This window comes from Rhinopithecus roxellana, chromosome 5 (assembly GCF_007565055.1).
Source record: "Rhinopithecus roxellana isolate Shanxi Qingling chromosome 5, ASM756505v1, whole genome shotgun sequence".
Lineage (NCBI taxonomy): Eukaryota > Metazoa > Chordata > Mammalia > Primates > Cercopithecidae > Rhinopithecus > Rhinopithecus roxellana.
In genome coordinates this window covers 26,635,482-26,653,290 of record NC_044553.1, presented here as the reverse complement: position 1 = coordinate 26,653,290, position 17,809 = coordinate 26,635,482, and the positions used below count along the sequence as shown (strand labels likewise).

Sequence of the window (17,809 nt, the reverse complement as noted above, 5' to 3'; positions counted from 1 at the left end):
GGATTATAGGTGTGAGCCACTGCACCCAGCCATGCAATTTTTTATAAAATCGTTTTACTGATGTATAATTGACAACAATTAGCTGCGCATGTTCAAAGTGTACAATTTGATAAGTTCTGACATACATATCTGAGGAACCATCACCATGATCCAGACAGTGAACATAATCATTACCCCTGAAAGTTTCCTCATGCCCTTTTGAAATCCCCTCCTTCCATCTCTTTCCCACTCTCAATCCCCAGGCACTGATCTGCTTTCTATTATTTTGCATCTTCTAGAATTTCATATAAATGGAATTGTAGTGAATGCACTGTTTTGTTTGGCTTATTTCACTCAGCAAAATTAGATCTGAGATTCATCCAGATTGCATGTATCAATATTTCATTCATTTTTATCGTTGAATAGTATTGAATGTTATAGCTATACCATTTGGGAAAATACCTAGGATCAGGGTGATGCGGTAACTATACTTAACTGTATAAGAAATTGACAAATATTTCCAAAGTAGCTGTACCATTTTGCATGTTCATTGGCAAAGTATGAGAGAGTTCCATACCCTTATCAACACTTGGCATTATCTTTTAAATTATCAGCTGTCTCCTATGCAGGTAGTGGTATCTTACTCTGATTTTACTTTTGTTTGTTTGTTTTTGAGACAGGGTCTCTGTCGCCCAGGCTGGAGTCCAGTGGCTCGATCTCAGCTCACTGCAACCTCTGCCTCCTGGATTCTCCTGCCTCAGCCTCCTGAGAAGTTCTGATTACAGGTGCCTACCACCACGCCCGGCTACTTTTTGTATTTTTAGTAGAGACAGGGTTTCACTATATTGGTCAGGCTGGTCTCAAACTCCTGACCTCAGGCGATCCACCCGCCTAGGCCTCCCAAATTGCTGGGATTATAGGCATGAGCCACCGCACCTGGCCATTCTGTGTTTATTAAACAAGATGTTAAGTTGCTGGCCACGAAGTTACCTTTTAATAAAATAATGGGCCGGGTACGGTGGCTCATGCCTGTAATCACAGCACTTTGGGAGGCCGAGGCAGGAAAATCACAAGGTCAGGAGACTGAGACCATCCTGGCTAACATGGTGAAACCCCGACTCTACTGAAAATACAAAAAACTTAGCCGGGCATGGTGGCGGGCACCTGTACTCCCAGCTACTCGGGAGGCTGAGGCAGGAAAATGGAGTGAACCTGGGAGGCGGAGCTTGCAGTGAGCTGAGATTGCGCCACTGCACTCCAGCCTGGGCGACCGAGTCCGTCTCAAAAAAAAAAAAAATCCATCCTAAAAGGTAGAAGGTAATATCGTACTGTAGTTTTGATTTGCATTTCTCTGATAATGATGTTGAGCATCTTTTATACACCTGTTGATCATTTGTATGCCTTCTTTGGGGGAAATATCTGTTCATATCCTTTGCCTATATAAAAAATCAGGCCATTTGTCAGGAGAATCGCTTGAACCCAGGAGGTGGAAGTTGCAGTGAGCCGAGATCATGCCACTGCACTCCAGCATGGGTGACAAGAGTGAAACTCTGCCTTTAAAAAAAAAAAAAAAAATCAGGCCATTTGTTGTTTTTGTTATGGAGTTGTAGGAATTCTTCCTATATTTTATTTATTATTATTATTATTATTATTATTATTATTATTATTATTATTATTTGAGATGGAGTCTTGCTCTGTCGCCCGGGCTGGAGTGCAGTGGCCGGAACTCAGCTCACTGCAAGTTCCGCCTCCCGGGTTTACGCCATTCTCCTGCCTCAGCCTCCGGAGTAGCTGGGACTACAGGCGCTCGCCACTTCGCCCGGCTAGTTTTTTGTATTTTTAGTAGAGACGGGGTTTCACCATGTTAGCCAGGATGGTCTCGATCTCCTGACCTCATGATCTGCCCGTCTCGGCCTCCCAAAGTGCTGGGATTACAGGCTTGAGCCACCGCGCCCGGCCTTGTTTATTTATTATTTAGAGATGGAATCTCACTCTGTTGTCCAGGATGGAGTGCAGTGACATGATCTCAGCTCACTGTAGCCTCTGCCTCCTGAGTTCAAGCAATTCTCCTGCCTCAGCTTCCCTAGTAGCTGGGTCTACAGGTGTGAGCCACTATGCCCAGATAATTTTTGTATTTTTAGTAGAGATAGGGTTCCACCATGTTGGCCAGGCTGATCTCGAACTCCTGGCCTCAAGCGATCCACTCACCTCGGCCTCCCAAAATGTTGGGATGACAGGCGTCAGCCATTGGACCCGGTTTTCCCTATATTTTGAAAATTAACCCCTTATCAGATATATGCAAATATTTTCTTCCGTTCTGTAGATTGCCCTTCCTTCCTTCCCTCCCTTCCTCCATCCCTCCCTCCCTTCCTTACTTCCTTTCTTGACAGTCTTGCTGTGTTGCCCAGGCTGAAGTGCAGTGGCGTGATCTTAGCTCACTGCAAACTCTGCCTCCTGGGTTCAAGCCATTCTCTTGCCTCAGCCACCCAACTTGCTGTGATTACAGGTATGTGCCACCATGCCTGCACGCCTGTCTAATTTTTGTATTTTTAGTAGAGGCGGGGTTTCACCATGTTGGCCACGCTGGTCTCAAATTCCTGGCCTCAAGCAATCCTCCCACCTCAGCCAGGTATGGTGGCATGCGCCTGTAATCCCAGCTACTCAGGAGGTTGAGTCAGGAGAATCGCTTGAATGGGGGAGGTGGAGGCTGCAGTGAGCAGAGATTGCGCCACTGCACTCCAGCCTGGGTGACAGAGCAAGACTATGTCTCAGCTTTGAGTGTGGGATTGGGCCTTGTATTAGCTCCAAAGAAGAGCCCAGCACAAAGATTTACATGGCGGTAGCTCATTTGGGAATTGATACAAGGAAGCAGAAATGGGGGGAGGGACTGAGGCGGTGAAAAAGGACAGAGAGAAAGTCAGTACAATGCTGTGTTACTTAGTTGGCCACCATTTTAGGTGACTTGTGCTGCATTCCATGGGATATTTTGAGTCTTATGAAATGTGTCTCAGAATTGTCCACTTGGGATGACAGAGGAAAACATTTATCCTCAAAGGTGGCCCCAGAGATGTTCCCTAAATGCCTAGGTTGCACGTGCCTAAATGCTGATGCTGAGTGGTTCTGCAGGCCCACACAATGTCAGAGAAGCTTTGGGATTCAGGGCTGAGAGGAGACTTTCCTTTGCCTTCCAAAGTTGTAAAGAACTTGATGGAAAGGTGGCTGCAGATATGGGTGGAGTAAGAGGTCAGACCAAAAGGATTAGAAGCAGTGCACAGAATGTGTCTGATACATTGATCCTGAGCTTCACTGAGGGGTGACCTTGTTCAAACATTTGTTTGGAAAACTCCAGTGTTAGATTCTGTGCGTCATTCCTCTAGGCTGATAACATTCCTCGGAGAAAAGTCTTCTGGCTGGGTGTGGTGGCTCACGTCTGTAATCCCAGCACTTTGGGAGGCCAGGCATGTGGATCACGAGGTCAGGAGTTTGAGACCAACCTGGCCAACATGGTGAAACCCTGTCTCTACTAAAAATACAAAAATTAGCTGGGCGTGGTGGTGCGCACCTATAATCCCAGCTACTCGGGAGGCTGAGGCAGCATAATCGCTGGAACCCAGGAGGCGGAGGTTGCAGTGAGCCAAGATCATGTCAGTGCACTCCAGCCTGGGCAACAGAGCAAGACTATCTCAAAAAAAAAAAAAAAAAAAGTCTTCTACTCTACTACCCGGAAGACAGAAGTCACTTTGCCAGCAATCTGAGAGCCAGATGGGGCAAGACAGCTGGAGTCTCTGCATTCACTGTGCATCTGGCCTCTGGACCTCCCCATTTCCATATTTCCTGTGCCCTCAGTGAGCCTGACATCCTCCAAGTCAGAGACTTTCTAGAAGATAAACCTCCAGTTTTTTTTTGCTGGAAGGACAGAGGGGATCTAGGGATCTCACTGCTCCTTAAATTGCTCTCGCTGATTTCTCCTTATTTTAGCCTTCTCCTCCACCCTCAGTCCCGACGGTCCCTGGTTCTGGCAGTTTCTGAGCCTTTTGAGGTTTTTCCAGTGTAAGTTGGGTTGGATCTCAGCTTTCTCACGTCTGCTAAATCAGTTACCACTCATCCATCTATTTTTCAGCTTCTAAAATTGTGTTGCTCTTTTCTCCTCTCCTGTTCTCCTTTCCTTATGGTTTTACGACTTAAAAAAAGAAAGAAAAGGAATAGAAAAGAAAATCTGTTTAGTGCAGTTTTGGGATAGGGCAAAATTAGTAGCATGCATACTATCTGCCATCTTAGCCTGGAATCCACTCATAGATATACACATAGCTAGCTGCCTCCTTTGTTCCCTTCCTGCCTCAACTTAAACATTGCCTCCTCAGATCAGTCTTCCCTGACCACTCAACCAAAATTTGGCTCCCATCACCACAGCACTTATTACTACTGGGTCTTTTCTTTTCTTTTCTTTTTTGAGATGGAGTCTCATTCTGTTGCCTTAAGCTGGAGTGCAGTGGTGTGATCTGGCTCATTGCAACTTCCACCTCCCAGGTTCAAGCGATTCTTCTGTCTCGGGCTCCTTAGTAGCTGGGACTACAGGCGTGCGCCACCACGCCCAGCTATGGGCATTTTCTTGTGTATTGCCTTAGCCGCCTCTAGAATATAACTCCATGAGAACAGGTACTCCATCTCTTTTGTCCATGCTACACGCTCAGCTCCTAAAATAGTACCTGGCATATTAAAGAAACTCAATAATTGTGCTTGGCAATGATATTTTGAGAATCAAATGATCTTCAACACTGTGTACGACATACCCTGGGCAAAGCAAAGAAAGACAACCACTCGTGAAGAAGGAACAGGGGGTATACAGAGCGTAAGACTGAGCCTGCGTGCAAGTTCTGCAGAGTATGAGGAGCAAGAGAAGCTGCAAAGAGCAGGAGCAGAACAGCAGGAATCTGGAAACGCCTGCACTTGACAACCGTGTCCTTGGCTTGAGTCAAGGTCATCCGAGGTTTCTGCTGAACCTCCAAGATAAGTTCCGCTGACAATCTAAAGGAGACACTCCAGAGCAAAAGGGGACAGGGAGGAAGGGAAACGGGGAAAGGCAGACCTTGCTGGTGTCTCTGCCTCTTCTTTAATTGCTATTACAGGAGTAGAAGACAGAAGAAGGAAAATAAACCTGTGAAGCTTCGGGGAAGCAGGGAGGACAGTGGAAAGCCCTGTTCTATTGCTGAGCTGTGTGAGGTCATGTGACATTTGGAGTGGAAGCTACTGCCTCCCATTCTATGTACCAGGAGTCCTTATTATCAGACAGGTGCGCCTTAGATGACATTCACAGCCCTGGAAGTACTGAGCCTCCTGTGACCTTCACTTCATTAAAAAAAATTACAAGTGTTTACTGTAACTAATTCACACAATGCAGATTCTTGTGAAGTAAATAAAAAAGTTAACCTTCCTTTCCAGTAGTGTCAACTTTTAGCTCAACAGATTGTTTAGTTTCTTTCCTTCTTTCCTTCTATCTTGGCTTCCCTCCTAAAGATCAGCACTTTGGGAGGTTGAGGTGGGAGTGTTGCTTGAGGCCAGCAGTTTGTGATGAGCCTGAGCAACAAAGCAAGACTTTGTCTCTACAGTAAAAAAAAATTAGCCAGGCATGGTGGTGCATGCCTGTAGTCCCAGCTACTTGGGAGGCTGAGGTGGGAGGAAGGATGGCTTGCGGTCAGGAGTTCAAGGCTGCAGTGAGCTATGATCTTGCCACTGCACTCTAACCTGGGACAGAGAGAGAACTTGTCTCCAAAATAAATAAATTACTTAATAAAAATAAATTAATTAGGGCTGGGTGTGGTGGTTCACTGCCTGTAATCCCAGCACTTTGGGAGGCCGAGGCAGGCGGATCACTTGAATTCAGGGGTTCGAGACCAACCTGGACAACATGGTGAAACCCCATCTCTATTAAAATGACAAAAAAATTAGCCAGGTGTGGTGGTGCGTGCCTGTAATCCCAGCTACTCGGAAGGCTGAGGCAAGAGAATCTCTTGAGTCCAGGAGGCAGAGGTTGCAGTGATTCGAGATTGCGCCACTGTACTCCAGCCTGGGCAACAAAGCAAGACTCTGTTTCAAAAAAAAAAGAAAAATTAATTGAAGAAGGCAGTACATTCACATGGTTCAAAATTCCAAAGTCACAGAAAAGTAGAGCGAAAAGTGTCCCTTCTTCCCTAATTCTGTAGCTACATCTGAGGTTTCCTCTTCTGAGGCAACCAGTATAAACATGTCCTTGTATCCTTCTAGAAATATTCTCTGCCCATCCAAGATTTTCACTGGATAGTACTGAATAGTAACAGAACTACTCAGAGCACATGCACAGGCCTTTCCTCTAAGTGAGCCAAGGCTAAGGGTTTGCCTCTTCATCTTCTTTCCCAAATAAATGGCAGTCACAGGAGTCAGTGTGACTTGGGGGTGGGAGGGATTTCCTCTTGGTTCTCTGGCAGATCACTGAGAGTGAAAAGGAGCTGTGGAGGGGGTAGGATGTGATCTGCCAGGTGTCAGGTGCTTTTTATTTACAACAGAACTCTTCTTGCAATAAGAAGGGATGACTGAAGAGATGGTATAACTATGGCAAAAGAAATCATAGCTGTCATTTGTGATAGCAGACAAAGTTTCAATAAAGGGCCTTCTCTAAAGAGGACATCGTGTGGGATGTAAACTTGGGAGAAGAAAGCTGTTTTATGTAAGTTGCCCAAGGTATCCCTTCATACAATTGAGCCACTCCAAAGCTGAATCGTAGGGGTCCAGAAATCAAAGGGGGAGCAAACAAGAGAGCTGGAGGGCTCCCAGGTGGCCTTAGGGGATTAACAGCAATGGGGTGGGGCAAAGCCTGGAGATTCAATTAGACTGGATCTCCTGTTTGATTCTGAAGGTAGAATACCTTCAATGAAGCATAGGAGGGAGGAGCTGGCAAATCTTGAGGATCCACACAACAAAAGATTCAAATAAACCTATTCAGCGAAGGGACAGTTTTTGAAAGAAAACTGGGAGAGGCAGAAGGGTCTGAAGGCAAATTATCTGGGCTAAAATACTTCTTAGTAGTGTGAACTCGGGCAAGTTAAACTCCTTAAGTCTCAGTTTCCTAATAGGGATAAGACACAGAGAGGGACGATAACTGTCTCTCATTGGAGTGCAGTATGATCAAGTTAATCACCAATGAGAGTTGAGAACAATGCCTGGCACCTAGTCAGCTAACTCAGTGCTTTTCAGCCATGACTGTTTTAATAAAGGCCTGCTCGGGCCTGTTTCCCTGGCATAGACATATTCGGTGATGAATCTGGAAAGGCAGAATCAGAGAGGGATTTCAGGTCATAATAAGAGGGGAAAAACGGGAGGAAAAGGGAGTGAACAACAGCACAGCAAAAACACACCAGAAGAATGAGAAAAAAGGATTCAGAATGGGGCTATTTCAGCAAAAACAGCCTTGTTGCAGGTCCACGGTGTTCAAAGCTACACTATGTAAGGCAATGGCTCTTGGAAATTAAATGTCTCTTGGAGAAAATGTAATCTCAGCTGAAGAAGTATTTTGTGGGTGTGTGTGTGTGCCCACTTAGAGCTCAAAGTATATTGCCAAGGAGGGTGGCCAGGTTGCATACAAGGAAATCAAGATCTATAAAAAGTCAGGCAACTTGGGATCAAGTCCTAGCTCTATCCTAAGTGGCTGATGCTACACTGAGCCAAATCAATCAACAACTGTGTCATTTAAAAAAGTGGCCAGACTATTTCCTAGGCTCTACATGTATGTAACATTTTCTGATGCTAACCCAAGGGGAGAGGCTCAAAAGAATTTAAGAGTTGTTTCCCTCACCCCTAAGCCCTTCCCCTCGAAAAAATCCGTTAAAACTAAGCATCTGGTGTTCCTTTCATTTTCCCCAGGTCCCCTGCCAAAAGGAGCAAGATTTCTAAATACTGGCAACTGGAGAGAGCTGCCTCTTTTATTTTTTCCCCATCCATTTCAGGAAAGTTTAGGTTTTCATTTTTTTCCTATGGTCTGCTTAGAGTTGTTTCCAGCTTAAAGTAGGAAGAAGTAATGAAAAAAAGTGAGATTTGCCGAAAGGAAATGAAGCTTGTTTTGCCTGGTTCTCTGGAAGGAGGTTGAAAAGGTAGACCATGGTTTTTCAGGTTTCAACTGCTACTCTAACAAACATTGTCCTACAGGGTGGAATCTAGTCAACCGGTATTGAGATTCATTCGCTAAGGCCTCAGGACACCGGACATTCTTTTTAATTTTTTTAATTTTTATTTTTTGATTTCCATGACGACAGCTCACAAGACACTAGACATTCTTTTAGGGTCTCAGGTAAATTGGCAACACGCAGTCTACAAATCCTCAAATAAATCGCATCTCAATTCGGATACTGGGGCTAGGGAATGTGCTGGTGGTAAAACCATTGGTCCTGACTGTGTGACCTTCATGGGAGGCCTGGGTGCTTAGAACAAATATTTTGAGGATATGGCTGCTTGCCCAAGGGCTGTGGGCCTGCATCTTGTTTGCTCATCATCCTGTCAGTCATTTTTTTCTTTCCTTTTTTTAAAGACAAAATCTGAACTTAGAAACACCGAAGCCAGAGCTTTTTCTAGACGGGAAGCCACTATTTGTGCGACCCTGCACTAACGATTCTAGTCTGGCCTAGACCATACCAAGTACCCTACAGCTAGCCTGGAGGGGTCCGCACTGCGGGGAGAAAAGCAACAGCTCAGCTCCAACCCCAAAGGTTCCATCACCAGCCAATCCTGGCCCGGAGCTTCTCAAGAAAACCAGAAACGCCTACGGGTAGTGAATGGCACTAAGGCCAGCCTATCCGCACGAAGGAGACGAAAGGGGTGGGGTTGAAATTACCCAATAGGATGGAAGTAGTTGTTGTTGGGCGGGAGGAAGACGCCAACTAGCGTGCGTGAGGCCGCTCCCGATAGGGGATGCAGGAAGCTCCTGGAGCCAATGGCTGCGGCGGGCGGGCGGCGGCGCGCGTGCGCGCTGGGTCCCGGAGCTGCGGGCGGGAGGCGGGGACGGTGGGGGAAGGGAGCGGGCTGGAGCGCGGCGGAGCTCCTGCCGCCGCCGCCGCAGCCGCTGCCGCCGCAGCGAAGAGGCCATGTTGTGTGGTGTGTGGGGCGGGGGGAGGAGGAGGAGGGAGTAAAGCCTAGAGAGGAGACGGGAGAGAGACACCACACACACGGCACAAGATGGCCGGAGAGGCAGCAGCACCTCGAGCTGTCAGGCGTTCCGCCGCGGCCGCGGGGCCCGCCAGCCGGCAGGGAGCTACGCCCGGACGGCCCGCAGGCCCGTGGGAGTGGGGCGGCCGCGGCTGAGGCGAGGCGGGCCGCGCGCGTTGGCGTCAGAGCCCGCAGCAGAGGCTCCCAGGGCGGCCGGGCCCACGACGCCGAAAGCGCCGCTGCGGTTGCCGCCTCGGAGGCTTCCCGGGGCCCCGGCGGCTGGACCCGGCGCGGGCGGGAGGCTTGGGCGGGCGGTCCGGCCCGGGACTCGGACTTGGGCGACCAGTAGGTGCCGGCTGCCGCGCTCGGACCCGGTGAGTGGCTCCCCGTCTCCTTTTATTGTCCTTTGTCCTTGGGAGGAAAAGCAAAATGTCCTTGAGCGCGCGAGCAGGAGGGGGCGGCGGGCCGGGCCTCTCGGCTCCGCTCTTCTCGCACGGCCCCTCTGTGGTCGCGGGCCGGCTCTCCCCGGCGGGATGCGCCTCGGTGCCCTGGGCCCGAGTCGTGGGATCCCGGGGTAGGGGGCACGCGGGGCCCCGCTGCAGACCCCGTGGGCGGCAGGTGGGCGGGGGGCGGCCTCGTCGCCAGGGCTGGATCCGCCAGGAAAGGGGCGGCGGGTGACTGCCGGCGAGAGCCCGAAGGGGATCGGGCGTGGAGAGCCCCTTTCTGTCCTGGTGAGTTATTTTGATATTTAGGGTAAAAAAAAATCCCTTTCAGGTTCTCCAACGGAGGAGCTTTTTAACCTCTTTCCGGTGAGGTGGGAACTCATCTTCATGATCGAATTTAAAAGAACAATGGAACCCTGACTACGTTTCAACAAAAATAAAACTTGTTTTTTTCCCTCCTATTGGGTGTTGGCTTTTAACTCTTTCAAAGCCGATTTTGAAACGGCTGCAGTGATACATGCGAAGGTACTTGCTGCTTATTAAACATTTATGACGTTAAGGTTGTCTTTGAAAAATGCAAGTTGGAGGAGTGCTTCTGGTATTTCAGAATTACGAAGACAAGTTTACTGTGTCGTCAAGGCTGTTTAATGGAAATAGATTTGATAATTACGGTGCTAGCTGATGACGTTTGGTTAATGTAGTTTATTTTACCGAGTAATTACGCCAAGATCATTTGATCTCCTGATATTTAAATATGATTAAATACACTGTTTGGTACTTTTTGAAAAGGTCACAAGGAGCCGTTATCTGTAACTTCTCACACCTGAATGTTAGAACGTACTTGGGTCAATTCCTAGTCAAAAGTTCGTAATTTAATTTTTTTTGAGAATGTATATTATCACAAGCCATGATCGAAAAACTTTCACAAAAGAACATTCTGACACCAAATCTCTTCCTGAAGTTACTTTCTCGTAATGTAAATATGAATAAAGTAGGACTGCTCTCGGTAATGGGCGATGAAGAGGAGCCATATTTGTTGCATTTGTTGCATGTATAAAAATCTAGATAGGCTTAAAACGGAACAGTATTTTAAAAGTACAGGTTTCATAAAATTTAGTAGAGTTCTCTGTATCGTCTGTAATCTTAAAAAAAATGTTTGAAGGGTAATTTTTAAGTATAGTGGTTTGAAGAACAAACCAGAAGCGCACAAACCTTTGTGTATTTTAGAATATTTTTGTCTTCATTCTGCGGAGCTCTTGTGTTGTAAAGGTGCAGAACTACGTAAAAATAGTGTTGGGCAGACTTACATAGTACATCTGAAATCAGATACTGGTTTATTCGACCATATTTCTAAGGGCATTTTTCCAGTAAAATTGTTTTGTTTTTTTGACTAGCCTTCCTATAATGGTACGTTACATCAGTTGCGCATATCTTGATTTTACAGAATCTGTTTTAAGTACCGATTTTGGTTTTTCAAATCAATGTTCCCGAAATTTTTGGGCACTGAAAGTGGTTTTAAATGGATATTCTGAATCTAGTTCTTTAGAATCCTCTTTGAATTGTGAAATGCAAAATAATTGCGAGCAGTTTAACCTGAAAGATCTTTTTACATGATAAATGGGGGAGGAGAAAGACTGAAATGAAAATGTTCAAAACCCTGGTTTGAAATTGAGTAAAGGTTTAGGTACTGTAAGTTTTAGAATAGCTTTAAAGACAAAGCTAATATCCCACTTGGTGAGATCAAGTAACTTGTGGTTTAAAATTTAAAGTAACCAGTGGCCATTTTAACTTCACTAATTTCTCTTGGAGGAGCTAATTTCTAATTGCTCATAATTGTAAAAGGTATTTCTGGATGGTAAGGGAGATACTAAGATGATTTGTCTTGAAGAGTGGTAAACTTTTTCTTTGTTTGTTTATTGCCTGTCATAAAAAGAGGGAAAGTAAAAAAAAAAAAGGTTCGTAATCTTAAATCAGTCCAAAAATTTGAATTTTCTGTATTTCTGTTTAATTCAATGTGTTAATCTTTAGTATTGGTCAATACAGCCAAAAGATGAGGAAAACAAAGACTGATAGATACTAAGATAAATAACTGCAACCATAAATGTACAGGTTGTGTGTTGATGAGCCGTCTCTTCAATTTACCCATAGATTTTTGTCTGTGGAATATTTTCTTGTTTCATCACACTGAATCGTTGGCCAAGAAATGTTTAAAATTCAAAACATTAATACCATCTTTCTTCTTTTTTTTAAAGGTGACTTAGGAGATTAAAATTAATTTGGTTGCTGATGGTTCTGAACAAATAGAGTTCTTTTATTTGAGGTAAGACTGGGTTTTTATTGTTTTGACAAAAATTAGCTTATTAAGTTTTAGTTTTATTCTTTAATAATTTACATTTCAATTAATCAGTGAATGGGTATCATTTAAAAAAGTTGTGATTATGAATATGAGTAAACTATCTGAAATAATTTGACAAAGCCTTTAAGCCTTTTCACTGCAGGAAAGATTAAAAGTATATATGCATAGCCATTGTAACTTAACGTACCCTTTGAATAGTTTAAAATACTGAAAGTCTTTTAAGCCTTGTTTAATTTTGGGAACAAGAGAAGACTGATTAGATTTTGAGGAAAACCATGAACCAAAGATAGCTTTTTTTCTGTTTAACTCTGTATACTGTGCAAACAATTTTAATCTTTTAAGTATTTAAAGAAATAAGCTTATTGGAGAATTTGAACTAGTTTGCTGTTCATACTAACAGATTTTAGGGAAGAACGTTTAAAAAATCAGGTTTTGAGCATAGATTTTCGTTTCTTTTTTGTAATTAAAAAGTTTAAAAACACTTAGTTTTACTTGCTATTGTTTGCTTCATAAGTAAGTTTAGAATCTTTGTTTTCACCAAAGGGTATGCCATTTTGAAGACTGAGACGTTGGAGTTTTATCCTTGAGGATAAAAGAAATCTTTGGGCAAGTCAGTGTTTTATATAGCAAGTAAGTAAATGTTTTTACACAACATCTGCAACTGAATAGTTACCAACATTTAAGTGAAAAATATCACTAAAGTTTGTTAATGAAACAAACTGTAGACTGTTTATCACTGAAAGGATGAGAAAACCATCAAATTCTTTTGCCTGACATTGAAACACTTCTATTGCTATTAAGACAGTCGATGCATGTAATTTATATTGGAGCAGGAAGACATTTAGTACTGCTTAATAAAATGGTGCTTTAGGATTGTGGTTAAATCTGCAGTAGAGTCATCAAGATTATGTTTTTACAAATCTGGTATATATAATCTTCAGCCATTTTTTTTTTTTTGACTGTACAGATCACATTTTAGGAATGGTCTGGAATTTTGCATTTGCTGATCGTAGGATTCTTAACTACATTTCAAAAACTAAATAGACAGTTTCATATCTCAGTCATTTAATAGATTTAAAATACTCATTTTACTTGTTTTCATGAGTTTTCAGACAGGTCCAAAAATGTGGTGTTTTCCAGGAAATTAGAGTTACTACATATAAAGAGTCCTCTAATTGCTTCGTAATTGCTTTTAAAGCATAAAAGATAGAAATAATTTTCACATGCAATAGGTATTGGGCCACCAGCGTACCATGTATATCACATTTTGAAATCTTAAAGCTAGATATGTGAATTTTAAAAAATGTCCACGGATATTTTTAAGGAAATATGCCTTTTTTAGAAGTTAACGTTGAATCTGAAAATTAATGTCAAGCTGTTATTAGTGATTGACTAGAGGAAATACGCACTATAATAATGGGTATCTTGGGAAATTTTAAGAATTGCCAAATGACCAATTAAAATAAGGGCAAGTTTATTTTTCTTCAAAATTTATGTGGAAAATAAAATACAGTCTTTCAATGCTTGATGTTGCCTTATTCTATTGATTGAAATAGGTGATAAGAGGAATATTTTTATTGCCTTTGCTTCAGCTTAACTTTTGAGTCCTTTTTTGCAGTTCGATCAAATTTGGGTGTATTACAGTGTGCAAGAGAAAACTAAATGTTTAACTTTTAACTGTAGTGTTTTAAAAATACAACATTTACAAGAACAGTTGAAACATCCTTCACTTCAAAACTTCAACACAAATGCCAAGATTAGGGTTTCCTCTGTGCAATTGATGTGATATTAAATTGGCATTCCTGTCATTGGGCACTGTTATGGAAATTAAGAAATGGATCTCTTATGTGAAGCATAATCTTTGTTTAAGTATAAACAGGCAATACATTTATAATGGCCTACGGAAGGTGTAATTTGATTCATAAGAAAGAAAACAGCTAGAAAGGGCTAGAAATGTTGAATCAAAGATCCACATGTACTTAGATCTTTGTTAGTGCTTATATTCAGTGTTTTGATATTTACTGCTTGAGACGGTCTTGTATAATGAACATAATTGATTGGCACATGAGGTTAAATGTAAATGTAGATAACTATTATAGATAGAAATATTAGATAAATATAGTGGATCCTGTAGGTGTGATATTAAAGTACTATATTTTGTAAGGAAGGTGGATTATTATATATTTACCACTCTTTTCTGCTTAAGAACCAGAGTGGTGCTTATATATTTGTTTCTGCCCTAGCGTTTTGGGATAATTCTTGAATCATAAAAATCTGATCAACTTTGTGATTGAATTGGATTGCATTAGTTTCTGATAAAAACTGTTTAAAAAATTACCTGACATTCTATAGAAATGAAGGGAGCCATGCTGTGTCATCACAAGCCTTTCATGACATGACATTTATAGATTATATAAAATAGGTAATTTCAAATGTAAATTTTTTTCTAAGTTTTATTTACTATTCATCATTTTTTGATTATTTAAAAATTTGTACCATGGACAACTAATTTTACTTTTTATCCACTGAGATTTGATTGTGGAGTGAGAAAGATAAGTTGAGGACATCTCCTTATCTTTTGTTAATCAGAAGTGGTGATAGAGTGGAAAATATAACACGTTTCAGCAATCAGGAGACCTACCTTCTAATGTAAATAAGCCCTGCAGTCTTGACATTTTGTTCCTTTTGTACCTTCATCTCACAATTTGTATGAAGACTTTAGAGTTCCAAGCTTTTAAGATCCCTATTAGCTCTCAAATTGTGGGATAAAAATAATTGTTAAGCCATGCCTAATTCTCTTATACAAACTTTGTAAATTGATTTCAGAGAAGCAATTAAGGAATTATACTGTGTTTAAACACTGTTTAGAATGCTTCAATGAAAGCATTTAAAAAAATTTTTCTAATGATGTAGTAAATGTATCTAATATAAAGTTAAGTGGTTTTAATATTTTTCACCTGGCCATGATCATGTTATAAATAAGAGGATTTATAGTTTGCGTGCCTGATATAATCTATTTAATTTCCGTTAACAAAATTTTTGTACATCAAATATAAATATCTTCATTTTACCAGCTACCTCCTTCCAGATTGAATGCTTCAGTGTACTTTGATGTTCAAATTGGCTATTTTTTTAATGTAATTAACCTTTACAATTTAAATTGAAGGATATTCTGATCCTTAGGTTATAAATATATGACTTGATGGTTTATGTAACATTCAAGTAGCATGTTTTCTATAACAATATGATAAAAGTTTTGATATATATACCTTGTATGTTGCTTGACATATCTGTTTTAGAAAACATTCCTCTGCCTTTTGAAATGAAGCCATGTATCTGAAATTATTTCCCAAACAATTATATCTTTAGCGTGTGCTACATAGTAATCATAGTCATTTTAATTTAGATTATAAAGCTATATTTTAACTTTGAGGTTTGTGAATTTTCTTAGACATATTAATGACTTTATAGTTAATGGTGCTCTCAGGTTTTATTTTTAAGTTAAAAATTGGCCAGGCGCGGTGGCTTACGCTTGTAATCTTAGCCCTCTGGGAGGCTGAGGCAGGCGGATCACCTGAGGTCAGGAATTCGAGACCAGCCCGGCCAACATAGTGAAATCCCGATATCTACTAAAAATACAAAAAAAAAAAAAAAAAAAAAAATTAGCTGGGCGTGGTGGCACGCGCCTGTAGTCCCAGCTACTTGGGAGGCTGAGGCAGGAGAATCTCCTGAACCTGGGAGGTAGAGGTTGCAGTGAGCTGAGATCCACACTACTCCTGAACTCCAGCCTGGGCGACAGAGTGAGACTCCGTCCCAAAAAAAAAAAAAGTAAAAATATTGTTTTAAAAACCAAGTTTTCTAAGAAAAGCATAAATGACTAATAATGAGACAGTTGACTAAAGCTGTCCTTACCGTTTAAAAGAACAACAACCAAAATATGTGTGTTATACCTGTAAGTTATTAAATCTGAAACTATGATATTACAAAATAGGATAGGTGGGAATACGAGCAAAATCGTCAACTTTGATAGTCTGCCTAAGCCGAATTTTGCTCCCTTCTCCTTTCTTTCCAAGGATGGCAAAGTGATTTTAGACTTTGTCAATTTTAGTTGTTAGTAATTTTTGTGAGTGATGCATGGGGAAGGAGATGCTATGGTAGATTACGTTAGTGTCAGTAATTTTTGTGATGATACAAAGTGAGATATATTTTCTCTTTGGTGGTGTGAGAACCCTATCTACTGGTAGATAACTTATTTAATAAGCTCATCAGAGCAGTGTGAGGGATTTCCCTTAGACATTTCTTTTACCAAGATTCCTTAAGTCAATTCTACCCTTCTCTTAAGGGTTTACTTGGTTTACGTTTTGTCTTTTTTCACAAAACCTTCTGTTACTTATAAGATCAGATTAAATTTGGAAGATTAGAAATATGTTGTTCCTTTTAAATTGCTTTGTTTGTCAATTCTTGGGAAGATAATTTAGCACCTACTCTTACAGTAATTTTGAAGCAGATCTTTGCTATATTTCTTGATTATGATCTGTCTGAATGACTAAAGGAATTCATATTTGGGAAGATAAACAGGGACTTGCTCTATAATTTGAAAATTAGTCCTAAAAAAGCATTTGGGTAGCATAAAGTAACTCCTAATCTTTATTTCCTTCTAAAAACCTTAAATTGCTACTTTTTGGTTTTTGTTTTTGTTTTTGGAGATGGAGTCTTGCTCTGTTGCCCAGGCTGCTGGAGTGCAGTGGTGTGATCTCAGCTCACAGCAACCTCCGCTTCCCGGTTTCAAGTGATTATCCTATCTCAGCGTCCTGAGTAGCTGGAATTACAGGCGTGCACCACCACATCCGGCTAAGTTTTGTATTTTTAGTAGAACTGGGGTTTCACCATTGTTAGCCAGGCTGGTCTCGAACTCCTGACTTTAGGTGATTCTCCCCCCCCCAGCTTGGACTCCCAAAAGTACTGGAATTACAGGTGTGAGCCACTGTGCCCCGCCCATTTTCATACTGAACTTTTAAATAAGTTTTCTTTTTGGGGGTGGGATGATTATTGTAATCATACTTGGGAACAGGAGTGATGAGAAAAGTATATAAGTTACTTGAGATATGGGAAACGCTGTTTTCCATGTTTAGTTATGAGGTATTTAAGTCTGACTAGTGGAAAGTATGGATACATTTTATTTATTTATTTTTTGAGACGGAGTCTCGCTCTGTTGGAGTGCAGACTGGAATGCAGTGATGTGATCTCAGCTCACTGCAACTTCTGCCTCCCGGGTTCAAGTGATTTCCGGCTAATTTTTGTCTTTTTAGTAGAGACGGAGTTTGACCATGTTGGCCAGGCTGGTCTCACAAGTGATCTGCCTGCCTCCACCTCCCAGAGTGCTGGGATTACAGGCGTCAGCCACCGGGCCTGGCTGGATAAATTTTTATTATCAAGTATATAATTTAGGAATGATTAGTGTTGGTTTAGTTGAGTAGATTGGTACAATTAGTTTGAAATGATGCCTATGGTTTCCTATCATTTTGTCTTAGTGTTGATTAAAGACATAAAAATGTGAAATAATATGGTAATACTAAGGAATGAGAAAGTGCCCTTACAGGTGGGCAATGTAAGCTTTCCTGTAGAAGAATTGAAAGTAAATAGATATAAGACTAGAAAGTGAAACAATTCTGTACTGTAGGAGTGATGTTGACTCTGTTAAATAACTAGTTCCCAACCTTCAGATCCACCTGGGGAGCCCAAATATTTACCTACGTTTTTGGAGTTCTTAGGGGCTGAAACTTATGCTTGTGATTTTGTAGTAACATTCTACAGAGGAGACTCCGTACAGCCAAATTTGTGATACTCAAGAGCTTGTATGTTT

General features: G+C 41.8%; 1 protein-coding gene across 6 annotated transcripts in view; it reads left to right on the top strand.

Moving 5' to 3' along the window:
• The first annotated feature begins 9,015 nt into the window (after window positions 1-9,015).
• Window positions 9,016-17,809, top strand: part of CHD2 (chromodomain helicase DNA binding protein 2) — a 150,633-nt gene continuing 141,839 nt past the window's right edge. For 3 of the 6 annotated variants that reach the window (XM_030930969.1, XM_030930963.1, XM_030930968.1), the window contains exons 1-3: window positions 9,016-9,521; window positions 11,843-11,910; window positions 12,490-12,576. The gene's annotated coding sequence lies outside the window, so the exon portion shown is untranslated. Of the gene's footprint in view, window positions 9,522-9,549; window positions 9,879-9,921; window positions 10,116-11,842; window positions 11,911-12,489; window positions 12,577-15,687; window positions 16,921-17,809 lie in introns of those variants that run through there. The other 3 variants (XM_030930964.1, XM_030930965.1, XM_030930966.1) reach the window with 3 other exon arrangements.